Below are 15069 nucleotides of genomic sequence, written 5' to 3' on the forward strand. Positions count from 1 at the left end.
TCCATCGCAGTCTTTAACACTGGTAGCATGCCGCGACAGCGTGGACGTGAACCGTATGTGCAGTTGACGGACTTTGAGCGAGGGCGTATAGTGGGCATGCGGGAGGCCGGGTGGACGTACCGCCGAATTGCTCAACACGTGGGGCGTGAGGTCTCCACAGTACATCGATGTTGTCGCCAGTGGTCGGCGGAAGGTGCACGTGCCCGTCGACCTGGGACCGGACCGCAGCGACGCACGGATGCACGCCAAGACCGTAGGATCCTACGCAGTGCCGTAGGGGACCGCACCGCCACTTCCCAGCAAATTAGGGACACTGTTGCTCCTGGGGTATCGGCGAGGACCATTCGCAACCGTCTCCATGAAGCTGGGCTACGGTCCCGCACACCGTTAGGCCGTCTTCCGCTCACGCCCGAACATCGTGCAGCCCGCCTCCAGTGGTGTCGCGACAGGCGTGAATGGAGGGACGAATGGAGACGTGTCGTCTTCAGCGATGAGAGTCGCTTCTGCCTTGGTGCCAATGATGGTCGTATGCGTGTTTGGCGCCGTGCAGGTGATCGCCACAATCAGGACTGCATACGACCGAGGCACACAGGGCCAACACCCGGCATCATGGTGTGGGGAGCGATCTCCTACACTGGCCGTACACCACTGGTGATCGTCGAGGGGACACTGAATAGTGCACGGTACATCCAAACCGTCATCGAACCCATCGTTCTACCATTCCTAGAGCGGCAAGGGAACTTGCTGTTCCAACAGGACAATGCACGTCCGCATGTATCCCGTGCCACCCAACGTGCTCTAGAAGGTGTAAGTCAACTACCCTGGCCAGCAAGATCTCCGGATCTGTCCCCCATTGAGCATGTTTGGGACTGGATGAAGCGTCGTCTCACGCGGTCTGCACGTCCAGCACGAACGCTGGTCCAACTGAGGCGCCAGGTGGAAATGGCATGGCAAGCCGTTCCACAGGACTACATCCAGCATCTCTACGATCGTCTCCATGGGCGAATAGCAGCCTGCATTGCTGCGAAAGGTGGATATACACTGTACTAGTGCCGACATTGTGCATGCTCTGTTGCCTGTGTCTATGTGCCTGTGGTTCTGTCAGTGTGATCATGTGATGTATCTGACCCCAGGAATGTGTCAATAAAGTTTCCCCTTCCTGGGACAATGAATTCACGGTGTTCTTATTTGAATTTCCAGGAGTGTATTACTAGCTGTAAGCAATACTTAACAAAAAACATTTGATTTCCTGTTATTTGTTTTCTCAGGAACCGCCCATGAATAAATGGTGCTTTGTAAGCAGCCCAACGCCCAGCCTACACCACACCTAATGCAAAAGAACAAACAGATTTGATGAATTAGCGTGGGTTGGGGAAGTATGTAATGTTTTAAAGATTCACCCTGTACTGCAGGGTAGCTACAGTATGTCCGTTCGTATAAAATAGTCCTTAGGCTATCCAAAACATTTCACTTGTTATCTCTGTGGTCAACAGAACCGGAGTTATGACCCTCCTGCGATTTGCACGAGGCGTTTTTTACATACTGATACCGTGCGCTGTCATGCACGGACCGATATTCTCTGGTGCGCCTGCTAACGGGGATTATGTAAGCTACCTCCTTGGTGATCTAGACGTCCTGAGAGTTGTTCCAATGAGTCTCAGGCTGGCATCTACCTTACTTGCAATCTTCGGAATTTACTCTTTTCTGGTATGTCATGTTTATCTTATGTTACACACACACACACACACACACACACACACACACACACACACACACACACACAAAGTGCCGGTAATGACTACGAGTTGTCATCTTTATTCTTGAACTGCGTGCGACGTGTTCATTTCCTTGGCTTGTTTTGTTGTGTGGCTATTGTGAGTTAATGCAAGGACTGCCTCCTGCAACAGCTGTGATTTATAATCTTCTTGTTGCTAAGAAGAACTACAGAATCATGTCCACTGTAGTAAAATGACGGAAACGACTGTTACGGAGTAGCTGCTACCGTTCTAGAGGTGCTGTTTTCGATTCTCCTGGACTTGTTGTGGTGTGGTGAGGCTGTTCTGAAGTGTTGTAAGGATTGCCTCCAGCGGCAACGTTGGTGGAAAAGTTTCATTAGTTGCAGCGAAGTGTTAGCACATGGACCAGTCATAGTAGGCTGACGGAAAGTATCATTATTCAGCATTTAGCAGTGACACCATTCCTGGCTGTGGCGATTCTGGATCGTCCGTATCTGTTGTTGCTTTTTATGTTACCCAGAAGTGGGAGATACTGGTGGTCTGTCGTGTGAGTACACTATGTTTTTAGAAAATTGAAGCTTGGCCAGTGAAAAGCTGAGACGTCCCTGTACTGTGTTGTGTGGTCAGTGCCGGGCGTTGTACGGTAAGGGCTTTCATCGTATTGTTCCTTTCAACTGGCTCTAAGGTTTTTATTATAAAGTGTTTATGTTACCCCTTGGGGAGGTTATAATGCGGAGTGTGTTCTTTGAAGTAGCGTGCTTCGCTTCTCTAGAATGGTAAAGTGATGCACCACTGTGAACCACTGCAGTTGCCCGCATCTCGTGGTCGTGCGGTAGCGTTCTCGCTTCCCACGCCCGGGTTCCCGGGTTCGATTCCCGGCGGGGTCAGGGATTTTCTCTGCCTCGTGATGGCTGGGTGTTGTGTGATGTCCTTAGGTTAGTTAGGTTTAAGTAGTTCTAAGTTCTAGGGGACTGATGACCATAGATGTTAAGTCCCATAGTGCTCAGAGCCATTTTGAGCCACTGCAGTTAGTGAATTATAAGTAAGAGTGCCTGACCGAAGCTAATGATCTGGGTACGGCCGTACGGGCTTATTTAACATTGTATTGCGCAGCACCTTAGTGTCCGTACGGTTACAGCCTGGTCAGTGTTCGTCCTTGCTTTCATCACACGTCCCGTTAATATTAAGCTATCGCATTGCGGTTGTGGCCCTGCGAGCGTATAGCGCGTTTGGGTGATAGTAGCTTATTGTTTGAATGTTCTGATCAATGAACTTAGCCAGTATTAAGTTTAGTGTAGTAAGTTTTAAATGTCTTGTTGCTAAGCCCTGTTAGCCTATTCTGTTTGAATGTAGTATTCATGCTCTTGGCCAATACAAAGGTTTTTTTTAGCATAGTAAGCTAAATCTGGGCCCTGTTAGCTTCATTTAGACATCATGTGCTTGGCCACTATTAAGTGTAAGTCGTGAGAACCTTATTGGTAGACCTTGACTCTGTTTTGTCTGCCATTTATGTGTTTGATGGCCAAAACCTTACACTGTTACTGAAGCTGCCTACCTCCCTTTCTTGTTCTGTGGTATTTATATTTATCGTGGGGCCAAGTGGTTAAGCTTCGGGCAAAAGCCACGCCCAGTAGAGCTAAAAAGGGCCCACTCACAATTTAACTGTTCATTGGAAGATTAAGCTATTAATCCCACTGCTAATTTTGCGGTAAGTTACTTCCAGGACTAAGTTAGTGTTTGTGGTCTTCGTTTCAGGGATCCTACCGCAGCGTGCTGCACGTTTGGCCCGGATTGATGTCTCACCACCCGATGCGGAAGGTTTTCCTGGATGGTCGGCCAAGATACAGAGCTCCATGAGGACCTAGACGACATTCGCTTCCTGTCACCATACAGCGGGATACCGGTGTTGAACATCTTGAAGATCTTGATTTTTAATTGCTGAAACCCATTTAAAGAAATTAAAAAGATTGATGCCATTCCAGCCTCGACACTTAATAATCCAACCCTCCAGTCCTACAATACAGGAAACAAGATGACGATCAGTTTGGCTTTAGGACAAGTGAAGGCACCAGTTCTGACTTTGCGGTTGATAATGGAAATAAGACTGAAGAAAAATCAAGACAAGTTCATAGGATCTCTCGACCTATTAAAAGCCTCCGACAATGTAAATGGTGCAAAATGTCCGACATTCGGAGAAAAGGATGAATAAGCTATAGGGAAAGACGAGTAATCTACTATATGTGTGAGAAGCAAGAGAGAACAATAAGACTGGAAGACCAAAGACGTAGTGCTCGGATTAGAGAGGGTGTGAGAGGAGGATCCAGTCTTTTGCCCCTACTCTTCAATCTATTCATCGAAGGAGCAATAACGGAAATAAAAAAGGGTTAAAAGTGGGATTAAAATTCAGGTAAAAGGCTATCAATTATGATATTGCTATCCTGAGTGAAGGTGAAGAAGAATTACAGAATGTGTTGAATGGAGTGAATAACGAACACAGATTTATAGTAAACTGGAAAAAGATAAAAGTAATGAGAATAGCGAGAAACTTAACATTAAAATCGATGATGACGAAGTAGATAAATTTAAGGAATTCTGCTATCTTGGAAGCAAAATAGCTCATGACGCGTGGAGCAAGCAGGACAAGAAAAGTAGTTTAGTGCAAGAAAAGGGGAAATTACTGGTCAAGAGAAGTCTGCTTGTATCATACACAGGCCTTAATATTTTTTGATATCGACTGTCAGTTTTTAAACCATTTAGTTCATTTGGTATTTGACATTCTCCCCGCCACATTACTCGATTCTGTATATTGGAAACCTGGTAATCCCCTGGCCCACTCACAGCTCGCTAGGATTTCTATGTAGTGTGTGTAACAGGGAAGTCAATAACCTGCTCACGTATGCTACAGGGCTCTACACCACAGCAGCCATGTTTTTTATGCATTCCCGAGCCCGAAGTGTAGGGCGGGGCGTTGCAGAAGCTGTGTTCCTTCCAGCTCGGTCCAGAGAGCGAATAATTAATAAAAGCTATTTATCACGTTGTATTATTGTTGTTTTTTTGGGAATGACACTGTGACAATAGAACTGGAAGCTAAGTGAGAGTGTAAAAACACATCCTTCCAGTTAATGTCGAATGATAGGTCTGCCACAAGAGAAACAGGACTCACGCTGCTTATCTGTGTATTTGTCAAACATATTAAATCTGCGGCAGCCTCCTTCAGAGTAGGACCCATCTGAATCTCCGTACTTATGATTTTGCTTCTTTCACTATTGAAAACATTCTTACGCGTCTTTTACATGATGCTGTGCAGACGTCTGACGTGATTTTTTTCTATTTTTTTCATTTTTTTTCTTCCAGCTGACCGCTAAAACACCTCTGCAATAAAGTGTTCAATCACTGCCAATGAATTCATCAGTTATCAGACCTGTGCGTTACCAACTGTGCTACCGAACACGTTTAAGGGCCCTTCCGAAGTTTCAGCGTGCCACAAGTTGCTCCAAGTACCCTCCAAACTATTCATAAGTCTTTAAACCCATATTGACTACGAACTGTGACTGTTTCAAAAATATGAAAAAGTTTTACAAATATCACTACTAGTAACTTAACTTATTGACTATTTAAATTATTTATTTAGCAACATGTTTCGAGGTGAGACATCATCAGACTATAGTGTCAGTACAAAAACATCCAACATAATTCATATAAACAACGTCTCTTCAAATCCTTCTTAACAGGGCGCAGTAATGCTGCCGACTCTGTGGCAGGAATGAACACAACCAAATACATTGCACATAACAATGGCTACCATGAACATGAAGTGGATGCACTTCCACAGCTCATAACAAAAAAACAAAAGCAAACGTACTGAAGTGGCTATCACCCAGAACATACAAAATCTGAAATATACAGGTATACCATATTTGGGACTCATTTTATATAAAAGAGCCAACTGTTTAAAGAAACAGATATTGGGATCACTTGTTCCACCAACAGCAACTTAAAGAAGAAACTGGTTCATTACACCACACAAACAACAGAGAAACTGAGCAAAGAAGAAATTTATGATGTTACATGCAGCCAATACAACAACACTACATTGGCCAAACGGTCAAAAATTTTGAAAACCATTCAGAGAAAGCATTGACTGCTTCAGACTTTGTAAAGCTAATAAGTTAGCTATAGCGAAATATTTAACGAAACAGGACACAGTGTCACAATAGACAACGATCTTGAAGTACTGCATACTTCAGAAAAGAGCTGGAAAATGGATGTCTTGGAGCAAATGGAAATATTCGTTAATGGCCAGAAATAGAATTATGAGATCTTAAAGGAATTGGAAGAGTTAAAGAATTCACTTTTCTTCACCAATTTCAGTTCAGTACTGTTAAAATAGAAAATACGTAAAAATTAAGATTTTTTGTACTGTTACTTCTCATATAAAATTGACAGTCACTCTTTTTGTGTAATATTTCGCCAACCAACATCGGTGATGCGACAGCTAGACTTACAGAAAATATTTATGTAACTGACAAGGGTCGACATATCGACAGTTAAATCGAAACAAGTTTTGTTTTCACCACCATCTCGTTTTCCTGCATTATTGAATTGTCTGTGTTCAAATTACCTCCATAAGTTTGTGAACAATGGCTAACAAATTCAAAAGATCCATAGAAATTGAAGTACCCTAACATCTCATAACAAGACAGCCGCTCCACGAGAACAAACTGAGTGAGCCTCTTATTGTGTTATCCTTCTCTTTCTTCACAAGATGACGACTGCTCACAAAAAATTTTGATATCTGTGTGCACTTGTGTTAAACGTTGTTCTACTGCCGCTGATGATCTGGTCTTACCCCAAAATGTGTTGCTAATCTGATAATTTCAGTAATGAACAAATTTTGTGACTGGTAGTGATATTTGTAAAGCCTTTGATGATTTGTAAAGCCATCCGAGTTGTCTTGGATGATGTGGCAATAACGCCTTGGGGCTGAATGGATATGGTATGGTGATTGATTTCTCCACAGCCCTGGGATTCTTTATTTTCGGTCAGATTTTTTAAACGTACATAGAAAACATAAGAGGACCTCTTCGATGACAATCAGTTTGGCTTTCGAAAAGGGTAGCAGCACGAGAGGGGCAGTTTTGATACCGCGATTGATAACGGTAGCAAGACTTACAGAGAAAAGAAGATACAGTCGTACGATTTGCCAATCTGGAAAAGGAGTTCGACAATGTAAAATGGTACAAGATCTTCGAAACTCTGAGAAAAGCAGGAGTAAGCTATAAGGAAAGACACATAATATACAGTTTGAGCAAGAACCAAGAGGAAAAATGAGAATGAAATACCAATGGCGGAATGCTTGAAATAAAAAGGGTGTAAGACAGTGGTGTATCTTTCGCCCCTGCTGTTCGATCTGTACGTAAAAGAAGCAATGACAGAAATAAAAGAAAGGTTCAAGGATAAATTCTAGGTGAAATCGCCTCATCTAACGTTGTCAGGACTCCTGTCTTCCCCGCTCCCTTCCACCGACACTTTAATCATGTCCACCGGCCTATCTCGAAGTTACCATACTTGGTTCGGAACATCATATCTCATCACCCTCCAAAACCCTTCAAGCAAACACACACTCCCATAAATAAAACTCTTGCTACACGTCACCCAAAAATCTACATATCCCATAATACCGTTACCCTTGGCAGTCTACATAAACTCGTCATTTTTCTCTGTGTAAGTATTTTAAACAATCCACAAATCAGCCATTTATCTATTAAGCAACACAAATCGCCATCTTTATTTTATTTGGTGAAAACATTAAAATTTTTAAAGCCACGTAAAAAAACTACTAAGATTAAAATTTTTAGCTCGTCTGGCTGAAGAGCTGTGAACAATAAAGCAAAAAGAAAGATATCTCTCGACCGTTATAATACCGACACGTTAATCGTGTCTACCTGCCTATTCCGAAGTGATGTGATTGTCTTATTCGTGCTGAATTCCCCAGTTGCACTTGTACAACGTTTGTCATCAATTTAATATAAAATTTGTTCGACAGAATAACTTGTACTGCGCTACTTGTAAGAAATTACTTTTGTTATTTGAGCCATCGCCACAATAGTATAATGGTCAACCAACTTCTGGTCCATTTTTTATGAGGACGTCGTCGTAGATACACTATTTAACCATCAACAGCTACGCTGTTTAACCTCCAACAGTTACACTATTTTGCTACTAGCAATTACAGAAACAATCCTTTTTTAAAAAAAAGCGTGTAAATGTAAGAAAAAGTTCATTAAAAATAATAAAAGAAAATTTCTTCACTCTTAGCGAAAAAAGGGAGAGCTTCTGAATTTTTTGATAAAGAAATGATGAATAAATGTTTGTTTAAAAACTGATTATAGACTCGTGCAATCGCAAGTCTGAGATACGAACAATTTCATTAATTCCGTTACATTAGGTGGAAATTTAAATCATTCAAGAAATAGTTGTTAATCACTATAATGGTATCTGGAGTTGCTCACTAGGTCCATGGTCAGATTTTAAGAATTCTAACTAAAACAAATCTTATCAGACATCTAAGAACTGCTTTATCATTCTATAGTAAGACCAATAATATTTGTAAGGAATGATGCTATTAACTTTATTAATTTTACGAGAAAATGTTCTCTAGTTGTAATTTCGGACAAGCGGAGATTAAATTATTAATATCGCCAACATCTGAATTATTCCAATCACAAGCGTCTGAACTTCTTAGCTGTAGGTGATACAAATGAGAACATCTTCCGCTGTATAAGAAGGGGCTGACGATGGAAGCAGGTGGACTGCATTAGCACAGAAAAGTGCGCGCCATGGAGAACAGGTACACCGCTTCCCCTTAACAGCAAACGGCTTTGAACGCCCAGAGTACGGGTGGACTGCGTCACGCCTTAATTCAAGAGGTCTGTACATGGGCAGGCAGCTGATCGGCTCCGAGGGCACAGACCATTAATTGTCGGGCAGCGAGGCGCCAGCAGCCACTGCCAACAGGTGGGGCAACACCTCTCGCCGCCCTATTGCTAGTGTCCATTCCGCGCATTCCTGCTGTCTGTCGTTCCGACCTGTGATCGGTTACCGATCAGCGGAGATAACAACAAGTGCCAGGTGCTCGTTTTGTCACCTGCTAAACAGCCAGCGCTGACGTCCTGAAGTAAGGCTCGTTCAAGCTTAGGTGCGTGTGGCAACCGCTATATCACTGGCGTACGACTGCAGGCACACTTCGTTCCTTAGCAGTGTGTTATGTCTTCTAAAAGACAAATTAGCAGTCACCTCATTTTTTCAATATGATCACACGGTGCAGGCTTTGAATGCCGATGATATGGTAATTAGGGCGTGGTCTAGGGCAACCTTTCATCTCCTGCTGTGGGGGTGTTTTGTTCGAAGTGAATTGGCCATTACATTGATTTACTGTTTCTAGTTCGGTTCCGGTTGTAAGTTGGAGAGCTGCTTTGGAGCTCCCCTTTTTTTCTTATGAAGTCATCTTTGTTTGATTTAGAGCCACTTGGTTGAAGAGACATTACCATGTACTATGAATCCGGTAAGATCTATCCAGTCTATTTCAGTAATGAAGCGATAGTTTCCCGTGTTAGGTTAGCTGGCATTGTTTTCTAATATCACTGGGAAAGCAAGTATTCGTCACGTGTTTCCGCTCTGTGGAATAGGTCCGAAGACGTTGCAAATTGATAATTGCTTGGAAGCTGGTTACTGCATTTTTTTAACTATTCGTGGAGTATGAGATTATCTTTTCTACTGATGACTCTGGATTACATATACGATGAGGTTGTCTTAGTTTTTAAGGAGGAGTGTAAGTTAAATTATACCTACGAGATTCTAGACTGCTTCATTTGTTTGAACGTTCAACACGTCCATCATTAAAATCACATTTGCGGCATCATTCCCAGAAACATATCATCCTACATACTTTCTTTATTTAAATGTGCCACACTACTGAGCTGCCATCTTGTCATGCTACGGAAGTCTAACATGCTATTCACAGTCAGTTTAATTAATTATTGCTCATCTGCACAGTAGGCATTGAGAATTAAAATTAATAATCAGTAGAAACTGCATCCATGCTACTTTGCTTTTAGGGACTGAGTATGGTAACGCTGGATACGAGTGCTGCTGGACACCGATCTGAGACTTGCGGTAACTCTATTTCCCCGAACTACTACGATTACTTCCGATTGTAAGTTAATCCTTCACCAAATGATTTTTCAGCTATTTTATTATTTTTGCATTCTGAGTTTGTACTTGCTCGACGAGGGAGACTGCCCCATAGTACTGCTGGAAGCAATAAGCAGAAAGTTAATACACGCACTCAAAGTAATCTGTTGCTTTCATGGAACTATTCATTCGCACAGTGCATTCGATACTTCAGTACGCAGCCCTCATTCTTCTACCCGTTGCACTGAATTGATGTAAGCGGGTTATATGTAACTATTTTTCGTGTACGTTCTGTTTCGATCGAGTACCTAATTTTGTTCTCTTTGACATTGCGTATTTCTATTCTGCATATCATTAATCTATCGGGGATTTTTATGGCTAGCTACAAGATTAGTCTATGCTTAGCAAACACAGGCACGCATACAAACACACACACACACACACACACACACACACACACACACACACACCATACAATGTAAATTAATCTGAAGTGTGATGATTATTTGCTCGTGTACCAGTGTGGTTACTTACTGAAACTTAATCCTTTCGGGAGAGATTCATTGATTTCAGTGTACACTTTAAGTGAGTTGAACATTAGATTACTTCGCTATTGCCTTTCCTTACATTTTTCATGCAGATTTATTGTCTGGTACTCTGAGTACAGGAACAGCCACGACACCATCACTTAACATTTTCACACTCAGGTGTTTGCATTCCAAAGACTCTTAAAACCGAGGATAAACTTATTTCAGTTGCTAAGCTAGTACAAGCAATGAAAATACAAAGTTTTTATATAAGCATGTTTATGTCATGGCACATCTTAAATAGTACGATTATTTGGTAGCTCTTGGTTTCTCAGTAATGTTAAGACAATTGCTATATTTTTTAAAGAAAACAACCACTCCACCTTGTAGAAACTTTTCAAGAAATTTACACTATTATTTTCTAGCTTGTCGTTTACCATCCTGTTACCACGTGTAGTGCAACAAACGAAAATTCCTAGTTCGTCATAGAGGTCCATTTGGTAGCATTTGTCCATTTTATGTAATATATGAAAATAAATGGCGATATCCTGGCACGAGTGGCCTTAATGTGGTTGGCTATTGCTGATCTAGTACAACTGATTGTGTGGTAAGAATTTTCTTTTTTGGATGTCTTTCCTAGTTTGACGTACTTAGAGGAGAACTTTGCGTGTATCACACACTGTTTTGTAAATGTGTGATTGCGTGTCTGCTTCTATCTGTGTGTTTATGTTGTGTCTCAGTGTGTGTTGCAGTCTTTTTTATGTGCCGTGAAACCGATGTCTGAAAATATTTTCTGTTCCGTATTTGCCTTTTTTATTCCCTGTGTGGCAGTTGGTTTTCTGTATGAGACTGACAATAAGTGCGTCATAATAACCATTTGCTGAAGCTACTTGATCGAGCTGAGTTCGTCATACTTCGCATATTTACCCATTGGTATATTACTGTCTGTGTTAATTTGTTATCTTTATGTAGCATGTTTGTGTATTTTAGGCTGGCAACATGATCTTTGTTTGATGGTGTGTGTTACTGTCGTTTCTCTGTGTGCTTTGAAGTTGTATGAATTGTTTCCGTTGATGATGTTAAAGGGGGACGTTGATGAAAAACACACACTATTTCAAAAATCCACCAAATCCACAGTTTTGGAGATATGACAATGAAATTTTGTACCACGCTTTACATGAAAGGAACACATTTACATATAAAATCCTTTGATTATATATATTCAACTTTTTTTAGAATGAAATTTGAAGTTTTATTTTCAAAAAATAATGTATGTTCCTTTTTCGCAGAAAGTGTTCAAGAGATTACTACAAAAATTTCTCTGTTTCATCTCTTTATGTGTTGTAAGCTTCTCTCAAGAGGTTTTTGGAATAGGTCAAATAGGAGAATTTTCATAATTTTTTACTTATAATTCCACAAGTAAATTTTAAAGCACTCCGTCTTCAGGCCACAAGTGGCCCATCGGGACCATCCGACCACCGTGTCATCCTCATTGAGGATGCGGATAGGAGAGGCGTGTAGTCAGCACACCGCTCTCCCGGTCGTTAAGATGGTTTTCTTTGACCGGAGCCGCTACTATTCGGTCACGTAGCTCCTCAATTGACATCACGAGGCTGAGTGCACCCCGAAAAATGGCAACAGCGCATGGCGGGCGGGATGGTCACCCATCCAAGTGCCGGCCACGCCCGACAGCGCTTAACTTCGGTGATCTTACGGGAACCGGTGTATCCACTGCGGTCAGGCCGTTGCCTACAAGTAAATTTTAAATTCAGGCAAAATTCCAAGCACTTTGCCCATATCTCGGCTTGCAATCAGAATTTCAAAATTTGCTCTTAAGACAACGTTTATTAGATTTACTGAAATATGTGTACAAAATTTCATAATTCTAGCATTCATAGAATCTGAGGAAAAGGTACATAAACTTTAAAAAAACAAACTTTTCAGGAAACGCAATTTTAAGTTCGACCTAACTTTTTTCCTTATGTCATTTCTTCAGAAGGCACCATATTTGTACTCTGGATCGTCTTTCCCTTCAAGACTTCTCTTCTGGTTTCTTGCTGTCTGTCTTCTTTCCTTTACCAGGTCTTCAACTGACTTTTCAGCTGCAGAGACGCGCTCTAAATCTATTTTTCTCAGGATGTCTTGAGTAAAATTTCCTATCTTGAAGCCCATTCTTTCTAATACCTTCATCCTCCCGACGTTCCCATCATTAAATACAGTAACTGCATCATAAGTTGCAATTCTGACAACTGTAGCAGATGCAAATGTGTGTTTAGGGCATCGTTTCCATATGAGTGAATTTAGAGACTCATTTGGATTTTGGGTTTTGCCATGAACACACTTTTTGAGAAGTGCAGGATTGGCCAAAGATGATCTATAAAACCAAAGAGTACGTATCACGGCCTTCTAGATGTATCCCGTACACGTTTGGTTGAAAGTAATACACAGAATCGTTGTTCACTGAGCTGGTATTGAAGAGCCGGTTATGTTCCTGACGCGTTAGCATTCATTAGCAATGGAGCAGTGGACACCTCAGCATTGTGCCTACTTTGCTAAAGCGTTTTACCAAAACAGTATTTCCTTACGTCCAGGCAACTATTGCTTTTCGCACCCATTTTGAAATTATACAGAATAGACTGGTTCCGTCTGCGTATGCGATTAGAAAGTGAGTCAATTGCGAAGAGAGTTCGTCAACGAGAAGAAAGAACCTGAAAAATCAAAGACAGTGCGTACTCCTGAAAGCATTTAGCGTACAAGAACTACAGTCGACAGAAGCCCACGTCACATAGGTAGTTGGCATGGCACTGCACTTGGGATTTCCATCACAATGGTTAGACGGATTTTAGACCACGATCTAACTCTCATCCTTACGAGATCCAAATTGTTCAATCTCTCATAGAAGTAGATCATAGCTGTTTGTACTAAATTTCGAAAATTCAGTCATGTATTCTCTCTTCCATACTGTACACACATGATATATAAAATGTCGTTAACTGCTGTCCTTCTTGGCGGTGCAGTTTTAACCGTCAGCAATGTTTTACTGAATGTCGTTCTGAGTCATTACTAAGTGATTTTTTTAGTGAATGCTACCTCGTGACCGTCAAAACATTGCCGGGCTGTCTATGATGAAAGAACTTAGGCACGTGATGTTCGGTCTTGGCGGCGGCGATGAGAGCTTGCGAGAGCTGGCCGACAGAATATCCAGGCAGGAACAAGTAAGTGACGAGCACTGTTTGTGCACTGGTCAGCCGCAACATCATGAGCACCTACCTAATAGGTGGTAAGTTCACTTTTGGCTTCGATAACAGCGATGACGCATCGTGGCATGGAAGCAATGCGGGCTTGGTAGGTCGCTCGAGGGAACTGGCATCACATCTGGACACACAAGTCACCTAATTGTTGTAAATTCCGGGGTGAGGGTGATGAGCTCTGACGCCACTCTCATGCACATCCCAGATGTGTTCGATCGGGCTCAGTTGAGGGGCCAGCACATCAACTGGAACTCGCCACTGTGTTCCTCGAACTACTCCATCACACTCTTGGTCTTGGCGCTTTATCTTCTTGAAAAATGCGACTGCCGTCGGGAATGAAGGTGTCTACAACCGGCGTGCGTCATGGTGCCTTGCACGAGCTCCACTGGACCCATGGATGCCCATGTGAATATTCCCCAGAGCATAATGAAAACGCCACCAGCTTGTCTCCGTCTCGCAGTAAAGGTGTCAAGGAGCTGTTCCCCTGGAAGACGATGAATTCGCGCCTTCCCACTGTCATGAAGAAGAAGGTATCGGGATTCATCAGACCATACAGCGCTTAGCCACAGCGCCAGCGTCCTGTGCCGATGATCACGTGCCCGTTTCAGTTCATAAATGCCGATGTCGTGGTGTTAACACTGGCACATGCATGCGTCTAAGGCTGTGGAGGCCAACCATTAGGGGTGTTTGGTGCACTGTGTGTTCAGACACACCTGTACTCTGCCCAGCACGACGTCCGACATCTGTAACGAGAGGTGGCCGCCCAGTCCCATGACGTCTGGACGTGATTTCAAGACACTGACTAGAGCACTCCTCGAAGACTCAACAAGACGTTCAGTTTCCGAAGTGCTCGTGCCGAGCTTCTGCCTTCGGCCAAACTCAGATAGATCGCGTGCCTTCCCCATTCTACACAAGGACACACGCTCACTGATACTACAAGCACCGTGAGCGAGTCTGACTAGCAATCTTTCCTCGCCAGGTGACGCTGATATCGCCTGGACGGTTTATATCGATAGTAGATCGGTGGCCATAATGTTCGGCGCATCAGAAGACTTCGGCAGTGGCCAGAGCTGGCTATTGGATATAAACCAGCTGACAGCAACACTGCCCTCGAAACAACAGAACTGGGCGACATCCGACCTATAGCGAAATGACTCTCATGATGTCTCGCATTAAAATCCTTGCACCTCTACTAAGACGAAACTGGTCGACTACCAGTCTGCTTTCAATTTTTGCTTTCCACTCTTAGGTAAGGTGCTCTTGTGATTATTTTTAACGGGAATTATACTGGACTAATTATGCACCAATTTTCATATTTATACCTTCTCGACTTCTTTGGAAGCCTAATAATTACATTCTTAT

At 42.5% G+C, this 15069-nt stretch overlaps 1 protein-coding gene and 1 pseudogene across 1 annotated transcript in view; both read right to left on the minus strand.

Moving 5' to 3' along the window:
- LOC126091050 (uncharacterized) overlaps window positions 1-15069 on the minus strand; it is a 376404-nt gene that overhangs the window by 236787 nt on the left and 124548 nt on the right. The gene's annotated exons all lie outside the window — the stretch shown is intronic.
- LOC126100706 (5S ribosomal RNA) lies at window positions 12089-12206 on the minus strand (annotated as a pseudogene).

Source organism: Schistocerca cancellata, chromosome 1 (assembly GCF_023864275.1).
Source record: "Schistocerca cancellata isolate TAMUIC-IGC-003103 chromosome 1, iqSchCanc2.1, whole genome shotgun sequence".
Lineage (NCBI taxonomy): Eukaryota > Metazoa > Arthropoda > Insecta > Orthoptera > Acrididae > Schistocerca > Schistocerca cancellata.